This window comes from Ursus maritimus, unplaced genomic scaffold, assembly GCF_017311325.1.
Source record: "Ursus maritimus isolate PB19 unplaced genomic scaffold, ASM1731132v1 scaffold_36, whole genome shotgun sequence".
NCBI lineage: Eukaryota > Metazoa > Chordata > Mammalia > Carnivora > Ursidae > Ursus > Ursus maritimus.
The window spans coordinates 9,552,323-9,562,849 of record NW_024426230.1 but is presented as its reverse complement, the minus strand read 5'-3'; the positions used below and the strand labels follow the sequence as shown (position 1 = coordinate 9,562,849).

The following is a 10,527-nucleotide window of genomic DNA, read 5'->3' as shown; positions in this document are numbered from 1 at the left end:
CCTAATACCTTCTGTCATTTTAGTCCTTGAATAAATTTTGCTGAATAATGTTTGTTTTATGCCTGTAATGGCCCATTTGTTTACAGGGAGTTAGGATGTGTTTTTAATGGCAGGAAAAGTGTAAGGACAAAGAAATATTTTAATAATTTTAGTGTTGTTTCTTATTAAATCATGTATTTGTTAATTTTTATTAAGTTGAGAAAATACCTTATCATAGGTCTTGATGGTATGGAAAAAATACCAAATTACACATCCGTAATCTTTTTCCCAATTTCCACATAAAATGAATGTAGAAGGGAGAAAGATTAACGTCACGGTCTGCGAAGTCGATGAACGTGGAGGCTGCTGTGGTGGAGACACACAGTGTTTTGTGTGTATCTGGAAGACACTGATGTTCCATATCTGATGTCTCTGTAGCTAACCGGGGTGAAGTTACTTGGGCTAACTTATCAGAATTGGCCATTTCTCCAATGAAATGTGAGGCCAAATATTTTCACATTTTACATTTGCTTCCCTTAAATTCACTTTTTAAAAGAACGGACTCACCAGAAAGCTTGAGTTCTTCGTCATTGTGGAGGGTCCAGAGCTGTCCATCCATGCACAGGGATGTCGATTCTCTTTTCTTTGGAAGTCCTTTCCCAGGTTTTGGGGTACTTTTCAACCAAGAGAGCACAAGCTTCAGTGTCAGTGATTCTTAAACATGATGTTATAAGGGGTTTGTAACCAATAATAAGGTACCAATATTTAAAAATAATTTTTTAGGGTATCTGGCTTGCTTAATCCATTAAGCATCTGCCTTCCACGCAAGTCATGATACCAGGTCCTGTGTTCGAGTCCCACATCAGGCTCCCTGCTAATCAGCCTGCTTCTCCCTCTCTCCTACTTGTGCTCGCTCTCACTCTCTCTCAAAGAAAATAAAAATCTTTAAAAAAATAATATTTTAAAGTATGACTTAGGTTTGCTTCAAAGTTATGCATAGAGTAAGGTCACTCCAGTCAGCTGCATTATGACCCTCTTTGAGTGGGAGAGAAAGGTGCGGGGCGGGGAGGGGGAAGTTTTTCCTCACTGGAAATTGTTTATGAATCCTTGGTAAAAGCCTGGAAGGGTCTCACACATGTGAACATCTTCCAAGTTGTGTGTGTTACAAGAGAAAAAGAGAGGGAGAAAAGTTGCTTTATGTAGGCCCTGTTTTACTTCAAAATTCAATTACAAATAATCTTTGCATATTTTCTGCTTTGTGAGGGCCCATCAATCAAGGAACAGAATGGTCTCAAGGTACCGGCCAAATGCCTTTGCTACAAGAAACTGTAATAACGTGAGCCTGACTTGCACATAGCATTGTGTTATTTTACTCTGGAAATGCAACTACATGGCAAGTCTCATATTTAGGGGCCATTGCTATATGAAAGGTATGTGGTTGCTTTTTAAGGAAGAGGAAGTGGCTAAACAAACCTTCCTTGAGTGTTCCCTCCCTAGGCATGTGGCAATGGGAGGTAGTAGTGCTGTTGATGGTGAATTAAGGAAAAAAGTAATATGGATGGTTACCTTTTGAACATCTTCTATTCAATAAGAATGCCCACCTATGGCCACAGCAGGCTCTGTGGTGAATACTTATTTCCTTGGCAAATTCAGATTGTTGATTATGACCAGCGTGTGGGAAATGAAAGTGTATCTTACATAATCAATGATCATGATTTTTACCTTTGTTGGGGATGAGAAATAAATTTGGAAAAAAAAAAAACAAAAAACCAAAAAAACGGACTCTTTGAAATGGCCCGGATTTAAAAATGTTTTAGAAAAACATTTAGAGAAAGGATTCCAGTTTATCAGTGAATTGAAGTGAGTTTAGGTTATGTCAATTTTCCTGATGGTTCTGATTGAACTAATGACTTACTCTGTAATTGACTAACCCTCTAAATCAATCAAAGCCAGGCTGTAATAAGTGAACTAAATTTAAGTCCTTAAACCGACTGTGGATGTGAAACAATCTTTAAGTGTATGAAACAAGGCACACTTCATTTTACTAAAGGTAATATGAAACTAAACTTGAGAACTCAACAAAATCTAGAAAGCAAAAAATAACGATGGCAGGTGCTAATATGTTACATTGATTTTGCAAATGGGAATCCATCTACCTCTAAGAAGACAGTGTCAGAATTTGGAACACTGTAGACCAGAAATGGGAAAGCTTTTTCTGTATTGGACCAAAAATATTTTTGTAAATATTTTAGGCTTCGTATGCCACATGGTCTCTGTCTCAACTACTTAACTCTGTAGTTATAGTGGAAAAGCAGCCATAGACAATATGTAAACAAGTGTGTGTGGCTATGTTCCAATAAAACTTTATTCATGGACACCAAAATTTGAATTTCAAATAATTTTCACATGTCATGAAATACTCGTTTTTTTTTTTTTAACCATTTAAGAATGCAAAAATCATTCTTAGCTCATAGGCCAAACAATAAAAGGCTGTGTGCCCAATTTAGCCCAAACCGTATTTTGTTGACCCCTGCCTTCAACTAATAAAGCATGTGCTATAAGAGTAACCTGTGAACTTCAAGACATATCAAGAATGTCAGTGACTCATTCGTTCTTCATTAAAGAGTAGCTATCGAACACAACATCACCTATGCACTATACTTGACAAAAATGTTTACCCTGAGTTGAATAATGAAAAAAAAAAATTGGAAACATCCAGATTGTGGGCCATTCTATAAAACTGGCCTTGACTTCTCAGAAATGTCAGTTATGAAAGACCAAAGAAAGAGTAAGAGCATAGGGAACCTGTTCAAATGAAAAAGACATGAAAATTAAAAGCAATGAATGATTTTTGTTTGGATCTGGCATTAAAACAAGAACAACTGCAAATGGACATTATTAGGGCATTTGGAGAAATTTGAATATAGATTGGATATAGATGATCAGATATTGTTTTATCAATTTTACATTCCTTGGGTGTTAGGATGGTATTGTGGATTTGTAGAATAATACTTTTGTTCTCAGATGATGTAGGCTGAAGCATATAGAGAAGTGTTAGGATCTGAAATTTAATTGCAAATGGTTCAATCACACAAAAGTGTGTGTGTAGAGAGAGAGATGAAACTAATGGGGTAAAATATTAACAATAAACAAATCTGAGTGATGAGTATGCAAATATTGTACAATTCATTCAGCTTTTATATAGGTCTGAAATTATTCAAAATAAAAATTGAAACAAGATATAGAAAAAAGACAGTTGTAAATTTAGTTGGCTCAAGTTAAAAAATTTGAAATATAGTAATTACACGATGCTTGAAAAATCAGGTATTCATCGAAATTCTAAAGTACTACTAAACTCATTTGGGAATTAAAATAATTTGACTCCTAGGAAATAGCTGGATTATTTCAGTGTGTTTTGATAGTTGCATCTAATTTGTTCCCAGGAATTTTAGCTATGGGTAAAACCTCAGCTGGATGAGCCAAACACAACAAAATCATCAAACTCAGATTCTCAAAAGCCCTGAATTTAGATTGTTCTATTGTTGTGTAAGATGCATATTTATTCAGTGACCAGAAATTTTTTTTCTGTAATTAAAATTTTCAAATAGAAAAAACATTTCACTTCTAGTAGTCAGATCCAGATAATTCCGCATACTATTTTTGTTCATCAGGTTTTTGAAAATGTAGAGAGACTAGATAGAAAAATGAAATAAATGAGTCATCATTTAATTTGGAGAGATCACTCTGTTCAAGGACATGAAAGGCACTTTCACAAGAAAAACTGTAAACCCTTTGTAGGCAGAGACTGTGTTCTAGTTGCCTTTGTATCTCTAATGCCAAACACAGTGCCTCACACAAGTAGCCACTCAATCAATGCTTGTTGAATGACTGAATAAATGAATAAATAAATGGGGGAGGGGACCCTGCTTTATATGGAAACAGGTTAGGTTTGTATTTGATGTAAGGAAAAGATTCAAGATGACTCCGGCACTAGACTGGGCCACTAAAGGACATGATGGATTATTTATTTATTTATTTATTTATTGAAATTTACAATGATAGAATAAACATATATCTTGAATATATTTTTAGAGAAAACCACTTAAATGTTCAGATATTTTTCTACATGTATGATGATAAAGACAGTTCCTCAATTTCAAGGATTCTGTCTGCTAACATTCACTCAGGTTGAAATGGATCTGAAAATCATGACAAGTGACGGGTAGTTGGAGGGAATGAAAAACAGAAATCACAGCAGCTGGGAGAAGACGAGTAACTGGCCTCAGTTATCTTCAAGGATGCCATGAGAAAGGAGGGGTGGAAATACTGACTAGCTCATCAGGACAGAACAAGAACTGGCAGCAAAATTAAAAGCAGAAGAAAGGGAGCACTACGTACATTTTCGCAGCCGAAGAAAAAACCTTCCAACAAAGACGCGCCCAACCATAGGACAGCTTGCCTTAACAAATAACGAATCACTCACTGGAAGGTGTAGGCAAGAGTTGGTGTGACCATTTTCAAGGATGACTGGGGAGGTAGTGCCCACACAGCAGGAGATTGAAGCTATCCCATCCCTTCTAACCAGAAAAAGTACTGTTCAGTAGAAGTCATTTTACAAATTCAGTATTAATATTAAGTAGGTAATTAACAAATATTCTGAATACCTGAAGGTCTTCAATGAGCGTATAACAGGTAAATGGAACATCATGGTCACTTTGTTCCAGCAGATGTAGACCTCGGCATTACCCAAGGAAAGTTTAGGTTGTCTCAATATGTAAAATAATACCATACCTTAACAGAGATCCCAAATGCTCTTAGGTGTTTCAAAGACTCTAGGATTTGTTCTTTCTCCACATCTCGGGCCACTCTCCCCGTGTCCTCTGTTATTTCAAGCCTAGCTTATTTTCTACAGCTGTCTCCTAATGAGCCATTTATCTCTAATCTCTTCCCCCTGTAATCATCCTGACCGCCACTACCAGATGTCTGCCTAAACCTTTTGAACTATTACCTATTCAAAAGCCTAGAATGATTAATCAATTTAGAAATATGTATGGGAAAGATTAGAAGAGACGTAACAATACAAATAGTTATTAAAACGTTAAAATTATAGACTAGTATTTTTTAAATGTTCTTGGTGTTGTCCTAATGTTCTAATGATAAGTAAAATCAGGTGCAAAAGAAAGACTACAAAGTTTCCTTACTACCTACCATATTACATACCAAAGCTCCAACGTGACTTTTTCAAAGACTCCTCATTCGGTCTCCCAGTGTACCTTTTGCCCACTACCCCTGCAATGAAACTCCACTCATTTTCTATTGTCTAACTTTCTGTTCCCTTCTAGCACTTCTCTCCCGCCTTATCCCTCTTTGCTACTTCTGCTTTGTGCCCCTTTTGCTACTTTGCTCTCTTCCTTGCCTGCAGGACACTGCTGCATCTCATTTGTATATTCACCGCATCTGTGCTGTAGGTAGGCTTCCCGAGGGCAGGGCCTTGGTTCATCTATGCATCCCCCGCATCTAGAATGGTCCTTGCAGATAAAAGGTGTTAATCATCTAGCCGTTGAATGAATGATTGCATTACCTATGTTCCTAGTTGTTTAGGTTTTAGTGTAGGTCTCTCAAAATGAAAAGGTACATGTCGCCCATACTGCCTAATTCAATACTTAAATTCAGTAAATTTTTATTGAATACCTACTGTGTATCAGGCACTTTAGTAGGTGTTAAGATATAAATTAAAAACTGCATTTAAGAGGAGCAATAAAGACCAGATGGAATATTTCTCAACTAATTTCTTTAAAACAAAATAAATACACCTGAAATCTATAGTCTAAGTGAAAATAGTCAAATTTTCTAGACTTCACTACCATCTTTCTAGCAAACGCATTCAAAAGGAATTACATAAAATAAATATGAGACCAACTAGGTAGCCTGAAATCCAATATTAAACCATTAATGATAAGTAGAAATAAAAAATCTAGGATAGGTTCTTATTGGTTTAGGGGAACTGGCATTTAATCATTTGTGTTCCAAGATCTTTACAGTGATCAAAAGATTTTGAAAATTATGAAGGCTTCATGTATAGTTTAAGTAATTTTAAGCCTCTTATGCAATATGGATATTTTGGAAGCTCTTACGTGTTCTAGTTTTTCCAGAATCAGATGTAATAATTTGCTAAAGAACACAGGTAGAAGAGATCACTGATTTTCCTTTTCCCCCAATAAACTATGTTTATTATGCCAATTTTAATTACCATGCAATCTAATGGTTTAAGGCTTATATTTTCCACATCACTAGACATCATAAACATGAAAGCATTTTATACTGTCATTATACATCAATGTTTGTACTTGGTTATACATATATACAGAAATTATTCACACATCTTAACCTTGCTATTTCCTCCTTTCAAACCAACATAATTTTACCGTGAAAGCAGCTTTTTAATAAATGGTATAAGAAATACAGCAAGGCACACTTTTTTAAAAAACTTTTTTCTCATTACCACCTCAAGAAGCATAAAAAACAAAAAATGTTGTACATAATTTAACAGTAGAATGTCACTAGTGTATAATATACAACACCATATAGTTGTTTCTTGAAGTGCTGCATAGATAATTATTTTTTAAATAAAATAAATAAAATGGCGCTTTTAAAAGTTGCTTAATTTTGAAAGAAGGACCAGTGTTTCTTCTGTATGCTGCAATCAAATCAAATGTTGGCTTTTTAGGTAAATCTCTTTCAATAAACATAGGCATCATACCATAAAAAACAAAAAAAATCCAGATTGAAACATGAAATTGGTCAAGTACCGGCGGGGGGGGGGGTGTCATTCCAGACAGGTGAATTTAATGGACCATTGATTTGGTGGACTGCAGAATTTTAAAGAGTAGATGGGGAGGGAGGCGGCAAACGGAAAAGTCTCGCTGGAGAGGCGGGGTTGGTAGAGGTAGCTCGGGATAGGAATCCGTGGGAAAACAAGCAGCTCTGCAGAGAACTTCAAAGACAATCACCTAAAGAAAACCAGTGCACAATCCAGGTCACAAGGCTCATGTGGACAAATCGCATTCGGAGGGAAGAGTCATCTTGGGAGAGGTCAACGGAACAAATGGCAGTGACGTGATGAAACCACAGACTAGCCCAGGGTGGGACTAGGAGACCACCCCTGAGGTACAGCCAGGCTTATCTACGAGAAACAAAAGAAGTGATAAGAAAAGGTATCAGAAATGTCAGTTTCATTTGCAAAACTGGGCCCTTCGAGGAAGCCTGCCATGTTGGAACTACCTGCTGATATTCTGAAATAACAGGATACATAAAACATAGTGATGTTAATAGCCCAAGGTTCACATTACTGACAAAAATATTTCAGAATCAACTGAAAAATACATTGTTTTTTTTTTTTTTTAAAGACATGGTTATAAAGAAAACAAGAAAAATCATCAAGCTTGACCTTTTCTCTGGATATCATCTACTCTTTTGGTTGTGAACTCAGTTTTGAACCCTCAAGACAGCTTCAAATCACTATGAGACTGTGAGGCTGCCGGAGCCAAGTGACGCAGCCAAGTATCTACGGTGATTCACAGCCTGGGAACCTGGACCCTCAGGTGGTTTAACCTTTCCCTTGGGGACTGTGTGTGTGCCCGTGGGAACTGAACAATTCCACTATTATATGGTGGTGACGTATTCATAGCTTTGTTATAATCCCAAATGTTTCACCCCTTGCCGGTAAAAGGATATAACCTGAGCTTCTAGCTCGAATATGAATGCATTTCATTTAAGGTACAGACGCCCTGTGCAAATTAGAATGATTCAATTATTTCTGTACATCTTGATGGCTCAGATACAAATTTGTTCCAAACTCAGTCAGTTCTGCCTATTTCTAAGGGGCTGAAAGCAATAAGCTGGATGTTAGGAAAAGCTGAATTCCAGGGATAGGCAGTATAGTATGCGATTACTTCAGGCCCTCTGACCAGCTCTCAAATAAAGCAGGCGTTTGCTTGTCTAGGTTTAAACCGAGCTCTGATGTCTGACGTCAGGTTGCTTTATTGCCTTTCTAGAACTAAATATTCTCATTCTCTGTCTTTCTCTTTCTCTATAATCTTGCAACCTGTTTACGAGCCAGAAAGACTTTAGCAAATGTGGCTTGGCTGAAGTCACAGGAAGTTGGGGAGAGAAGGCCGGTTCTCAAGAACAGGGAGAGATAGACAGGAACAGATGGACAAAATTTGGTACAGTCAAATACTGCAGTAACTCAAGAAAGAGCATGGTGCATTGTTCAAATGCCAAGGACACGACTCGCTTGAAATATGGACACTGAGTAAGGAATCCTTAGGTGAGGCAAAGCTGGTCTTACTAAATGCTGATTTAAATTCTCTCTGGCTAATCAATTCTTTCAACTTGGCCCACTTGGAAAGGGGCAGGCAAAACTGATTGAAGCACAGATCTGGGGTGTGTGTATGTGTGAGAGAGAGAGAGAGAGAGATGGGTGATGACCAACAAAATCTTTGTTATTTAGCATGGCAGGGCTAGTTATTCAGAACTGATGGATAATTAAAAAGCATTTCACATCCACCAGAACCGTGACTTACTAAAGTGATTTTAAAGGTAAATTTGATGAGATTACACTTGCATTGTTTAGTGAAAAATTAATACACTATCACCAAGAGTAGTTTTTTTAAAACTGCTTGGCCAGCTTTGGATCATATTAAACACTTAGTATCAATCCAACTAACACAATATGAATTTATGTTCTATACGTGAGAAATGTTTGCTTTTAAAGTTTTCTCAGGTTGTAAAAACTGAGTGGGAACAATTTTACTGTGTATGTGTATACTTGAGCATGCATAAACACAAGTAATTGCTGAAAATCTAAAATCTGTGAGCTACCAACAATCACATTTGCAGACCAATAAAGCAGGAAAAGCAAAGGAGCTAAAAAGTTCTGAAGGAAATACATGCGTCCTAAGTAAATACAGCCCCTCCAACACACACACACACGTGCACACACACATACAACATACACAGTAAAACAAAACTGAAAACCAGAGTAAACCAAAAAGAAAAAGTACACACTGGCTGCATGTGATGAGTTAAATTTTTATACCACAGGATTTATCCAGCCTGAAGTTTACGGTTAAATCATTCACCAAAGATCAGAGGCTTATGATGAGGATTATGAAGAAATAACTGTCAGAATACAGCAAAAAGATTAGTGCAAAGTACATCTCTTAGGCAGGTCCTAGGAGGCACTCCACACATACATTATGTGCTTCTTCCAAATTAGGCAGAAATATCTGGATCTATCCAGTTACCTTTCCTTTGATGTGATTCGTTACAACTGACCTCTCTATTTTGGTAGAAACATGGCACAAAAATGAAAATAGTGAAAAGCACAGCAGTGTGCCTAGAAATCAGTGCAAACGCATCCTGTGTTAGATCATGTTTAAAAGTTCAACAGTTTCAGTGGGTTTTTAATTAGAACAGTAAATGAAAAACCTCAAAATTTTTTGAAAAAAAAAATTCTTGGTACGGTTGCAAGCTGTAGCTGCTGTTCTAAGTTGTAGCTCTTCCAGATGACGTAACTTCATCTCCGAGAACTTAGTTCTGGGGGAAAAAAAAAAGCCCAGCAAACTGAACTCAGTGTATTTTATTATCTTGCTAGGGCACCCCAACTGATGGTTTTGAAACTGCTTTAAAAAGTACAGTTTTTCCCCCTCTTTTGAATCTTGTAGAAAGTACAATGACAACAGTTAAGCTTTTATAGACACAAAGTCTCATATTTACCAAATAGCTTTACTATGCATCCCTGATATTTAACACCAAAGGCGTGTCAACCTTTTGAGATTAAATAATTTGTCCTGGTTGGTAGTATTTTAACAAAGTGTAAATATTTATGCCCAGGTACCCAATCCTAACGACGGGTGAAAAATTTAGGCATCCAGATATCTGGTCTGCAAGATACTGAAAAAACTGAATAGGACCAGTGAATATGGCCATTTAAATGGCCCTTGGCGGATCACAAGTCACTTGGGGGCGATGTGAGTTCTGCAGAAGTACAATCTGGCTGCGGCTCCCACTGCCTGAGATGGGGCCAGGAACCACCCCTTGGGTGCTCAGCAAAATCTCGCCAACTGTCAGGTGGGCTAGCTGATAGTTTTTCACCGTCGTGCCTGTGAAATGTGAGGGCTGCGCGGATCCCACAGCACGTTCACTTGCCCAGGTCCAAAGATGGAGCTGCTTAACATTTATATTTCGATTCTCTAGCTACATCATGGAACAGAAGGAACTCCCAGAGTATCTAAAAGGGAAGGGTGCGACCCAGGGACTTCTCCAGGGCCAGTGCCGCTGGAGTTCTGGATCTTGGCATGACTGGTGACTTGAGGGCCCCAGTCACACCATATCATGCTCTGAGGGGTGTTACTTTCAAGCCTTTATCCCCTTGCAGAAAACAAAAATCAGCCAGGCTCCACCAGCCCTTCCGTGGAGCTCGGCAGAGCCAGCAGGACATTGGGTACTAATAGAACTTGTTTAGAAGCGGCTTATGGAACTGCA

At 37.7% G+C, this 10,527-nt stretch overlaps 1 protein-coding gene across 1 annotated transcript in view; it reads right to left on the bottom strand.

Moving 5' to 3' along the window:
- Positions 1-6,074: 6,074 nt before the first annotated feature.
- The window catches only part of AKAP6 (A-kinase anchoring protein 6), a 351,900-nt gene continuing 347,447 nt past the window's right edge, over positions 6,075-10,527 (bottom strand). The window contains exon 13 of the mRNA XM_008710422.2: positions 6,075-7,162. The gene's annotated coding sequence lies outside the window, so the exon portion shown is untranslated. The remainder of the gene's footprint in view (positions 7,163-10,527) is intronic.